The sequence below is a fragment of the Pagrus pagrus genome, assembly GCF_965226575.1.
Source record: "Pagrus pagrus genome assembly, chromosome: 3".
In the NCBI taxonomy this organism is placed as follows: Eukaryota; Metazoa; Chordata; class Actinopteri; order Spariformes; family Sparidae; genus Pagrus; species Pagrus pagrus.
In genome coordinates, this window is record NC_140187.1 from 12,473,248 (window position 1) to 12,485,257 (window position 12,010).

General features: G+C 40.9%; 1 protein-coding gene across 11 annotated transcripts in view; it reads right to left on the reverse strand.

Moving 5' to 3' along the window:
* Positions 1-9,829, reverse strand: part of r3hdm2 (R3H domain containing 2) — a 56,941-nt gene extending 47,112 nt beyond the window's left edge. For 8 of the 11 annotated variants that reach the window (XM_084349708.1, XM_084349705.1, XM_084349700.1 and 5 more), the window contains exons 1-2: positions 9,559-9,829; positions 9,137-9,191 (exon numbers count right to left, since the gene is read on the reverse strand). The gene's annotated coding sequence lies outside the window, so the exon portion shown is untranslated. The other 3 variants (XM_084349701.1, XM_084349704.1, XM_084349703.1) reach the window with 3 other exon arrangements.
* Between the last annotated feature and the right edge of the window lie 2,181 nt (positions 9,830-12,010).

A 12,010-nucleotide genomic window follows, 5' to 3' on the forward strand; every position in this document is an offset into this window, starting at 1 on the left:
GATTATTTAGCTTCAGCAAATGAAAAAGCTTTCTACAACATACCGTACATTATGCATGTTAAATTCTTGAGTCGTTGGATTTGAAATCTGTTGCCATTGTTACATTCATGATGTGCATTGCTCTCTACTCACCCATTTCATGTGTAAGAGAGTGTGTACGGCACTGGCAACACTGCAGCCCCAGCACAGATAAGGAGGTAGTGTTAATTAGAGAAACTGCACACGGCAGCCAGTCGCTAGATCACGTAGCTGACCTGACAGCGGTGGCAAGTCAGTGTCTCGCTGCGCTATGCCATCTGTTTACCTGTAAAAGCCAACCACTCCCAATACCTCTACCTGCCTAAGGATAGCAATTATCTGTCCCCACATTTTTCATGTTTTTCTTGCCTCTCTGTACCTCAGCCGCTTCATACATCGTCACAACCTATTAATGCCAACCGAAACAACCAAGTCTACTTTCAACTCATTTACTTACTGATTACTGTTTGGGAAAAAGAGATCTATTGGATTTAGAGGCCTCTTACGGACACCTTTTTCCTTTCTCTCTGTTGCTCCCTCTGTTCATCTGACTAGAAACTTAAACAAGTGGGTGCTTCTCTTTGCCAGTCTCACCTGAGTACTAGGCTGATTCAGGTTTGGCTGGCCTAATTTGCACCAAACCGTCATCAGTCCTTTAACACGTCAACCCTAAGCGGACTCTAAGGTAGTAGTTTCTCTACATTTTATTGTTTAAAAAGTGTATTTAAAGCTGCTGTAGGTGATATATTTACATTAAAATAAGTAATTACTGTTATAGAGTGTTTGGTCAGAAACCCATGTCTCTCAAAACACACACACACATACAAAAATGCATTAACACCATAAAAACCTGTGAGTGGAAGATGAGGAAGCAAAAAGTTCAAATAAAGAAAAATGTATAGAGAAGAAGCTATTAGAAGAGACAAGGGGATGTGAACTCTCTGATGCGACTATGAATGATTTAATTAATTTCTTCTAGTGTTTGTTAATCTAACTTAAAAAGGGTGAGGTAATTTTAAAAAAAAGCCCCAGATAAGAAAGTGTGAACCCTCTGACTTAAAGGCAATTACAGCAGCAGTTACTCCAGGGGCTGCTATTGATTATTTTCCTCCTTTACGCTCCCTCTCGTGCTTCCTCTCTTTCATACTCTGTCTTTTTCCCACGCATTGGCGATTAGTATGCAGGAGCAAGGCTTCAGGAGCGCCAACTACCTGGGGAGCAGAACTCCAAAGTCACAAACAAAAACAAAACAAATGTAATCGTCATGTCATAGACAAGGATGCACCAAAACACAATTTCATAATGCGAGTCATGGCTAAGCAGCTAGCTTTGGCCACTTCAACTATCCATGAATTTTCCTGTTCAAGAAAGAGGCTATAACATTCAGACTGGCAGACATAAGGAAGAAAACAGCATTAGCCCTAGAAACCTGACACCAAATGGGCGGCTTCTATCTAATTTGGGGGTTGCTGCGGTTGTTGTCCGTCTTTTGCATTTGTAATTGACACAAGGGTAGAATCATGGGATCATTGACATTTTATGAGCCAACATCAAGCTAGTTGAATTAGGGTGCATTGCTTAGGATACAAATAAATCTTGATTTATTATAATGCTGAAAAACATGCACCGGCGTACACAAACAGGCAGTCATTACATAAACAACCCATATCCAGCACAAGACAGATCTGGGCCGAGAGAACAAAAAAAGAATAGAAGGAAGAGGCGATGAGGAGGATTGCGAGTCTGATTTTGCGAGGCTCTAACCATCAGAACAGAAAAAGAGAGGGAAAAGCCAGGTCTCCTCAACCTGAAACAGTGCTGAGGCCATGAGGACGACTTGCTATTTATAGCGACAGATTTTTTATTCAAGAGGGCTCTGCTGTTGTGCTTTCTCTCTCACGCTTGTGCTGCCTCTCTTGCACCTCTTCTCTATTCTTTCTCTATTCGACCGCACATTTTTTTCCCCAAATAAAAGAGGGAAAACACCAACATACGCAGGTGTAAATGTAAATTATCTTTAAAGATTAAAAAAGGAGATTTCCATTGTCCGATGCATTCATAAACAGTCAACCATAACCTATTAATGCACACCTTCAAGCCAAGAGGATCACTGAGGATAAACTTAAGGGTTTCTGAACACAGGACTTCCCACATGCAGCCTTATGTAAGCCTATAGGTTGTTCTTTTTTCCCTGCACCCCTCCCTCCCTGGTATGACAGTGTTGCAGAGTGACGCCTACTTCTCAGTGACACACCACCCCCACCGGGCCACCTCCACCCTCCTCTCTCCCTCCTCCCACACAGGGACACAGTGGAAGGGAATTCCTTATTACCTCAGCATTTCCCTCACTAAACACGCATTGTGTGCATCCGTACAAATATACACGAACATAAACTGACCACTAGCCACACAAACACCATTAAAGTCACCATAAATGAGATGCATCTATCAGCCAGTAATGCGTAGAATCCATCTAAGTCAAACACATCATGGTTCTATATCCAGCTTGAGCACAAGTTACAATTATATAAGAAGAAACGGCATGCATAGTATGTGAAACTATCTTCTTGCACGCCCCATTAAATGATTTTTGAAGTTTCACTAAGGCATAATTAAATTAATTGCCACAGGACTTTACAGAGCAACAATAAAAAGTGCCAAGATAATTATAACCGCGGCAATGGCTGCACGTTAAACCAAATCTCAAGAGTTGTAAAAGGCACAAGAGCAAGCTACATCTCACCAATGAATTACTTACACCCACTGACAAAGACACACAAGACACATACACACACACAGCACATGCTTACTGTATTTAGAGTTCAGCTCTGTGGATCTCCAGCCAAGTCGGATCAGGTGTCTCACAGATAAAAGCACATTATCGCAGGAGAAGCAGAAGCAGCTCTGGACCACGACACCGCTGACATTAGTTTTATCTCGCTAAGTAGAACAGATGAATGACTTCCATTTCCTGCAGCATGTAAATAACGGAGTTTCAGGGGTGTTTACCTCTGTCACTCTCTTCATCTCATTCTACTTTTCTTCGTCTTCACGCTTGCTCTGTTCCCTTCCTACCCGTAGGTACCAACAGCTGAGTTTTGTTAATGGGTTTCATGACAATGGACAGAAAACGCGTTTTCGACTGCCCCCTCTCCTTTTCTGAATGAAGCACAAGCACAACAGGGAAACAGAAAGCCTTGCTTGCTTGCTGGCTCCCTCTATACTGCTCTTATGCTATCATGCGCACAGTTTGCACCGCTCCCTTCTCCTCCAACCCTCCCTTTCGTGTGGATTCTCTCTCTCGCGCTTACATATCTTGTTTGCTCCCTTCCTCTGTGTAACAATATAATTGCAATGACAGCCAACCCAGGGCTCACTAGAAGCCCAGCTGTTTAAAGGGCTGCTTGGATCGGCCTATATATCACTTGATACAAAAGCAGGATGCTTATATGAGAGTTTACAGTATAGATTTATTCCGTCACAACTACATTTTAACGTTTGGTACTTTTCTTGCAGGAATGGACATAAGCCTACATCCCGAGGGAGGCAGGAGACACAGTCCAGGCGCACTCTGGTCACCGTTCATCACTCTCCATTTCATGGGAATACATGAAGCCGTTATCTGTAGCCTGTGTCTGGACAAATTGAATAGGCTTAAAGTACTGACAGCTGCTGGTGAAACCGAGCACTGCTGCAATGGTCAAAAATAAATCATGAAAAAAAAGGGGGGTTTGAAGGAAAGATAGTGGGGGGAAATAATGAAACCACCTCATTAGCTCGGAAAAACCTTAATCCCACAAGACGACATATTTGCATCTTTCCCTGCAGCCCCCTCACTGCAAACAGCAGCTGAAAGACGCAGTGAAAAGAGGCAGTCAAAAGTTCAGCATCAAAAGAAACGTCAGCAGGGAACTCTGGGTAAGTCCAGGGATGTCTGTCTCAGATGGCTGTGTTGACAGCACGTAATATGGCTGTTTTGAGCACTTGAGGGAAACATTTGAACAGAGCAATGTGTGGCCAAGTTCGCGGGGTTCCTGCTTCAAATACGCTTAAATATTAGTGACAAATATAGTCTTTGATAGTTCAATCAGTATTTCATATTTTGGCTGTTACTATAACCAGGATAACTTATAAACCGTGTCAACACCCCATGGTAGGAAGACGAATAAAACCTTGATGTGGAGGAGTCTGGGATGAACTGGTGTACATGTGTTAAGTCCAAGACAAATCAGCGGAGCATTCAGCCTGCATCAGAACAGCTGGGCCTGTTATTTTCTAAGTTCTCCTCATCACAGGTGGACACAACGCTGTCCTATTTTCTAGCACTTACACTGATCAATCATTTTACCACAGAAAGGCCAGCATACAGCAACTTGTTTTCTGTCGGGTGATAGCGTATCCTCTGATGTCTGGTAGCAGTCACTGCTAGGGGTGCCTTGCATGAAACAGCTGGGGATGTTATTTGCATTTGGGTGTAGATTTAAGCTTACACCTGCCAACCAGCATCAGGCTTTTACTGTGAAGTAGCTACAGACAGCTACTGTACATGACACTAGCAACTGCAGTACATTGAAACAAGCCTAAATTAAAAATATACACATTTTTGGCTAGCAGGTCAGGTTTAAATATATCAGGAAGGAACGTTATAGTTACCATGTGCTGATTAGACTGAGTGGTACACTCAACAGGTGCTTGCTACAGTTTAGTGAAGCATCTAAAAGGCACAAGACTTCACCCAGTTAAGTGACACATTTTACTGGTGTTGTTTTACAGTAAACTACTTCTACTGTGAACCTTTTAGTCACACATTGAAATGTTCAAAAATGAGCGTGACTGTTTTGTCGAGGGTAAGATGGTCTAAACTTAATCTTAGTAATTAAGAATCACTCACTCAAGGGCCCATTTCTAATACCCATTTTTCACTGGTCAACAATCCCATTTAAACCTGCTAAGATCAGCCTTCGTGTGCAATGGAAATGTTAATCCCTCCATTTACACCCGGGTCAAATTGATTTTATCACACTAAATTTCGGCGCGCGAAGTGATGACACGTTATCAACATCTTGTGGTGCTGGTTAATAAGGAGGGAATTTGGGATGCGATCTATTCAAGGACATTTTAATACTGTACACAGTGTTGAAGGCGGAGCCCCATTCATTCCTAAAGCTGCTCAGTGGTGTTTTGAAGCCAAAAAAGCTTGACTTCCCAGGTATGAAAATACCTGGATCGTCAACCGAGCTGGCTAACTTCCGGTTTAGCACCCGGGTAACTTGAAGGGGGACAAAATAATTTAATCGTGCGGCTCTTCTAGACTTTCCAAATGTTATTGGACCGAATGGCTCAAATTACGACAGTGAAACTAGACAGTGAATTTATCCACCGTTTTACAGATGCTTCTTTCACAATGGGTCAGGTTGTTGTTTTCTCTTCTGTTACAACTGTTTCCGGGACATTTGTGACATGAAACTTGACGTCAGTGATGTTCAACGTATGCTAATAAAAATCACAGACGGGCTGCCTTGCTTGCAGAAAGTGTTAATGGGGTCAATAGGCGATTTTTAGCAGATATACGCTTAAATATCCTGTGTAGACCCGCTAATTTTGGTGGAAAAGCGGTATAAGCATTGTCCCTGTTCTTATAATTTAGGAAGTGGTTCTCGACATAAAATCCCAGTAGTGGGACTGGTTGCCAAATCAGCACGCTGGGCTGTCAGTGCTTGATTATTTTCAATTTCCCTCTTGAAGCCATGTCTTATTCATTCATTACTTTTACCTTATTATATTCATTGTCTTACATTATATGTGACAGCACATCTCTGGTATGACTGCCTGGGAGATGCATACATCTGTTTATAAAAGTAAAGATGTGTACATCAGAAAATAAATTCAGCTTCAGTTCACAAAAATCTTGTTTTCTCAAAGCACTGTTTCTGGGAGTTTGGACCCAATACTGATGCTAGATAGTTGAGCACATCAATCTTCCCATTTTTATTTCCAAGGCCACTGCACTGCCCTAAAGCACTACAATTTGAGGCAGTAATCAGGCCTAAAACCTTGTAAAAGCACCTTTTTGCGGAGTTTGTCCACAATGTTAGTCTGCCACTTAAATTACATGAAGCATATCTTAGATTTGACTCTTGACGATAAGCAAGGCCATGTTCTCCTTCAACTTCGGGACAGAGCTGTTCATGTTTACGAATTGGTCCGGTCGCATATCAAGGGTCTATATTTATTCTACTTTTAAGCACACAACTGACCTTTTATATGTATGGAGCCGAGTTGAGATGACGCTGCAATCCTAGCGTGGAAAAAAAAGTTTGTCTCTGGTTGACCACATGACTGGGATAAAGGGGATGGCATGCACTAATGCCACCTAATGCCTGAAACCAAGTCAAACAGCTTCATCTGCATTTAGACAGCCAGGTAGCCTCTTTCAAAAGACAGTAAGAGAAGACAGCGAAAGACTTTGAGAGCAGCAGGGAGAAAGGGGAGGAGCTGAGCAAGGATCAGTAGCCAAAGATACCACAGATAAACCGTTCATGAACACAATCACCTAACACGCTGCTGCAGTTTATACACGCAGCATATGACTGAGGCAAAGCTGTTAGGAAACACTAAGAATAATGGTTATTACTTGCACTGCGAACGTACAAACAGGCCTTTATAAAGAGGGCTTTATAAATACAAATGTGCTTGGATAAAACCAGTTTCTTATTAACTTGTATGAAGTTAAATAAGGCCTATTTCAGACCAAATCTTGCATTAAGTAAATAGATAGATTTTAAAAGTGTAATTCTGCATGAAAAAAATAGCAAAACAGACACTTTTTCAACCGCTGCTTGGATCCTGTGATCCTACGATTTTTTTGTTTTCTTTCCCTTTGAACTATCATGCGAAAACCCTCCAGCTTTGCAGCAATTACAGTGAAGTCAGTCAGGCAGCTATACCCAATCTGAGGCCAGACTCACGGCCATGCAACCAGTCGCCTCCCTTCTGCTCTGATCAATAATTTATATCAAAGCAAGCAATGAAGAAAAGATATGAAAACAGAGTATTGAGAAACAGCGAGAGAGAAAAGACATCAAGAGAAAGGGAGCTCCGAAAACAAAGAACCGAGGGGGAAAGAAGAGGGGAAAAAAATAAAGATGGAGAGACACAGAGAAACAGAAGCAGGAGTGGTTAAGAGACGAGAGAGAGATAGGAGCAGCAGCAACAGCACCACGCTTGGTGCTCTGGCAGAGATCTATAAATAGCTCTTCAAATCTCTCTAGAAAAAGCCACTCTTCTGCTTATGCTGCTGCAAACAGAGATTCAGAGACAGAAGATATGGATACCTGGTTTACAAATAAAAACAGATCATGTCTTATTGGATAATAGCATGCCATTTCAATTAAATCAGCCCATAAAATACAGTGTTAAAACCTCTCTTACGTCGACCATCACGGCATGTATAAATATTTGATCGCAGGAAGTGAATACTCTAAATGCAAGCACCTCCAACACAAAAAAATCACATGTTCCACTGGCATACGAATAAAGGTTTCTTTATACTCACACATCCTGCCACAACAAAAAAAAATTTGAATAGGCACCCTTACAAAATCTCTTTATCAATTCTTACACTTGTCCACCAAAAATAAGCCTTTGTAAGTGCTGTAACTGCAATAAATTAGCCTCACAATTTATTTCCACTGAGGAGTATGATTCAAAATGCAACAAAAAGCTCTGCAAGTTGCAGGGAATAAAAGGGGAAACGTGTTGATAGGGAGGCAGGATACTCCCTCTTTCTCATGCTGACCTTAGCAACAGCAGACTGTTGAATCAATGACTCACTTCCATCGGGTCTTACTATGGATAAGCCTTTTCTCAATGATTCTGCCATTACACCAGCAAATGGACTCAATAATATTTAGAAACCATATGTGCACATTGTACAAATGCATATAGAAGAGCTGTAATGGGGTCACATCTAAGGAATCACTGAGTATACCGATGCTTTCAACTGGAAACACAGAAATTGCTCAGGGGGGTTACCTGCTCAACCTGTCCATAATCTCCCTCAGAGGGAGTTTATAAAGAAAAAGACAAATTGTGATATTTACAAGCCAATCTCGGCATCAAATGTGACATAACTTGGCAACCCCCGCCTGACACTTGCCAATTCTCGGCATCACATGACTGTCCATTGCCAATTGATATGAATATTTATGCTTTCAGACACACATGCTGTTTTCCCAGAGCAGATGTTTGAATCACAGCTCTGACAGTCTGTGCTGTGATCCCACCTAGTTTGACACAACCGTCTTGTTATCTATTTTCAGCTCGAGTGTCAAAATGCAGAGCCAAAGCCAAGACACAGAGAGACCGATGACCATTTGTCGAGTATTTCTCGACGAATCGTACTTCATATTTGAAGCCTCCTCAACCGTGTTTTGCTGGAAAACGAAATGAGTGACAGGCTTGATTCTGTTTCATCTCATAAAATTCAAGATTTATGCCTCACTGAGCGTTTAGATATATACCTTAGTTTGTAGGAAAGCTCAGGAAAGCAATTAACGCAAACTTCCAAGGTAAACACAGCCGAACAGTGTCGTGTACAGCAATTGTTTACAGTGATTTCTAAAACAGCTCACTTCCACTGAACTGTTGACTAACCCACTGACATCCAATAATTTCAACAACCTATGGGTTTGAAAGAGCTGGCTAATTATTACATTTGCATGTTGTTTGTTGTTGTTTATGACCACATGTGGAAACACACATACTTATACGCCAGGGTGTGATGGTGTAAATAACACCTGGATGTCACTGTAGCTAAGGTGGGCTTTAAAGTATGATTTCAATGATCAGTTACAATCAAATTTCCAATCACTTCATTCAATTACAACCAAATATCAAACGCTCGTTCTCAGTCATTCAGTCATGCTTTCATTCAATGAGCTTCAGTCATGTCTCTCAACTAAGATCAGAAGGGTAAATGTTAACATGGCCATCTCGTGTCAGCCACAGAGAACGCGGACTTTAAAGATGGTGCTTAACGTTGCCTTACATATCTGAGTAAAGATCACGGATCATCGATCATAAGTTATCTCAAGTCATGTGAAAAGGTTCAGCTCACCGTTTTGCTGGTCGTGCGTCTCGGGTCCGTGTGCGGAATCCTTCAAGTTGTGTGTCTGTGGAGAACAGATGGCAGTATGGTCATAGCCGTGGCAGAGCAGTTGACTGAAAATATTAGCTTGCCCACACGCTAACAATAGCTAGCTCACGGCATTAGCTGGCTTCCTCCGGCAAGTATAATTAGCCACCTACAGCACCTAGCCACCTAGCTAATGTTAGCCCGCTAGCTAGCCTTTTCTTTTCAGTGTACGCTAGCACCCCAGCGTTAACAAAACCCAGCGATAATATTACAACGGCTCATCCAACAAAGTAGCCTGCGTTTACTGTGAGGCGAACCTTGTTATAAATCTTCCCCCAGCACTGTCAGGTCTGAAAATAGGAGGCGATAACTGGCACTGGTAGCTAGCTTTCCGAATGACTTACCAGTGCTAATATAATGGTGCTGCTAGCTTGAGTTGGTTCACTGCGACCCCGACTGTCAAAATAGCGCCGCGTGAGGGGAGAGCGGCATGGACGCTGGCGAGAGATAGCAAGCGCCGAGGAGCGAGGCAGTCGGCTCTGTTACGGGAATACAGCTAAGTGACAACAAAACGCCAAAGAATAAAAGGATACAAATTAAAGAAAAAAGAAACAAAACGCTATTCCCCCTTCACGGCTCCGGCTTGTGTGTGTATGTGTGTGTGTGTGTGTGTGTGTGTCAGCGTCACTTTTTTCCCCCCCTCACCGACAGTTTACGTCAGCGGCGTACTTCACAGTCGCAGGGAGACGTTCAGGGTACAGTAAACTTCAAACCTCAGGCGACTGATCACAGGATGCACAAACTGTATGTATGTCTTAAGGATATATGTCATCGAGGTGCCATTTTGTCGCCAGCTTTTTGTATGAGTCCTTTTTGTATTTAGTCGTTTAAATCAAGGCTGAAGACTTTCTGTGTGCCACAGTCTTTAACTGGAGCAATGTCAAGGCTTTGAACTGCACTGTGACTTTTATTCTTTAGTCTTGTCTCTTTTAAACCTCTTCTGTTTTAGCCTACTTTTCTATTTCTTTCTATTTTAATGTTTTGTTTGTTGATGTCTTCCTACTTGTTTTTAATGTATTTTAAATGCAATTTTTAATGTCTTTCAATGTAGTTTTTATGCCCCTGTAAAGCACTTTGAGTTGCCTTGTGTCTTGATTGTGCTATACAGAACTTGCCTTGCCTGTATGGTTAGATACAACGAAGGTTTGAGCTGTTAAAGGTGCACTATGTAGTTTTGTTGTTTTACTCTGGTGTAGAAAACAACAACAATTGAGCATAAGTTAAAATGTAGAAGTAGGATGTGGCTCAGGGGTAGGGCCAGTGTCTTGTTATCGGGAGGTCGCTGGTTCGATTCCCATGTTCTGCATGTCGAAGTGTCCTTGGTCCACTGAATGCCAAAACTGCTCCTGATGTGCTGGTCGGCACCTTGCATGGCAGCCACCGCCATCAGTGTATGAATTGCTGTAAGTCGCTTTGGACAAAGTGTATGAATATGAATATACAAATTCAGATATGTCACGGAATAAAGAAGTGAAACACTAAAATATTACTACTAATTGTGAGTAGTGTATATAAAACAGAATAGAGGATATAATGCTGTGGTAAACTGGTGACCAGTAGTGATAAAATCAACTATATGTTGACAGGTTGTGCAGGTATGTAATGGGCCTATGCTAAAAGAAACTGATTATGGTTCGTAATGTAATGTAAATAATGTAAATGTAAACATGCTGTTGTGAGGGTGAGCAAAGTCACATATTCAAACCTATAAGGCAAACAGAAATATATACATATGTTTTAAGGGCGACTGAAAACAATGAAGGTTTATTGGTGCTATGATCTGTTAGTGGTGCACTTTTGTGGATGAAATTTTAATCAGAAGAGAAAAATTGATTTATTTTATGTCTAAACAAACAAACTCTCTTCGTTTTCATGACTGAGTAAACTGAATAAACAGACTGACCTTAACCCTAATGTGAGTGATCAAAAAAAATGGACAAAAACTGCCATTAAAATACTATATATTAATATAATTTTCAACTTGCACTGGGTTACATTTTTGAGAAAACATCAGTCCTGATAATAACTACCAAATATTCATTCATTATCAGTATTTTAACCCTTTTAATACCAGTTTGTTTACACGATACCACTGGGTTTTTTTTAAATAAAATAATTATTATTTCCCATATACTTAATATATGGTATTTCTAAGGCAGTTTTTGACCTGGAACATTAGTTGTATTATATGTGGTCTTTTATCACTTAGCATGAGGGTTAAGTTTTACTATGAGGCAAAGCCCCCTATAGGACACAAGGGAAGTAGCATGTATTGAGCCTATGGGCCAAAATACAGGTAAATTGCCTTAGCTAGTGAAAAATAGTAAAAATTACAAAAACGCATCCATGACCACAGAATGAAAGCTTGATGACATGGAAAACGTGATTTTATGTTGAAATGACAGTGGGATGACAGTAATGGTACGTAACATGTACAACTGTTTTAGTTGTCCGTCTGAAATATACACAGTGTATTACAGATGTATTGAATGAGCTGAGGTTGACATTTAAAGTAAAACAAATAACAAACACCTTTGCCAAAATGTATGCAATATGCATTAATACAGCCAGAATGATCCAAATAGTAAAGTAAACAAGAAAACAAACATGAAATGTATCAACAGTGCCCCTTTAAATCACCACAGCATTTAAAATAAACAAAAATACCTCCAACATAGCATGTGTAATCCTTCTAAGAAATATGGAATAACAAAACATGCATACTGTACATTAACATGATCAGTCTAATGTTGAATGATAATGACTTTCATCCTTGATTTTTAAACCTCCCTAGTA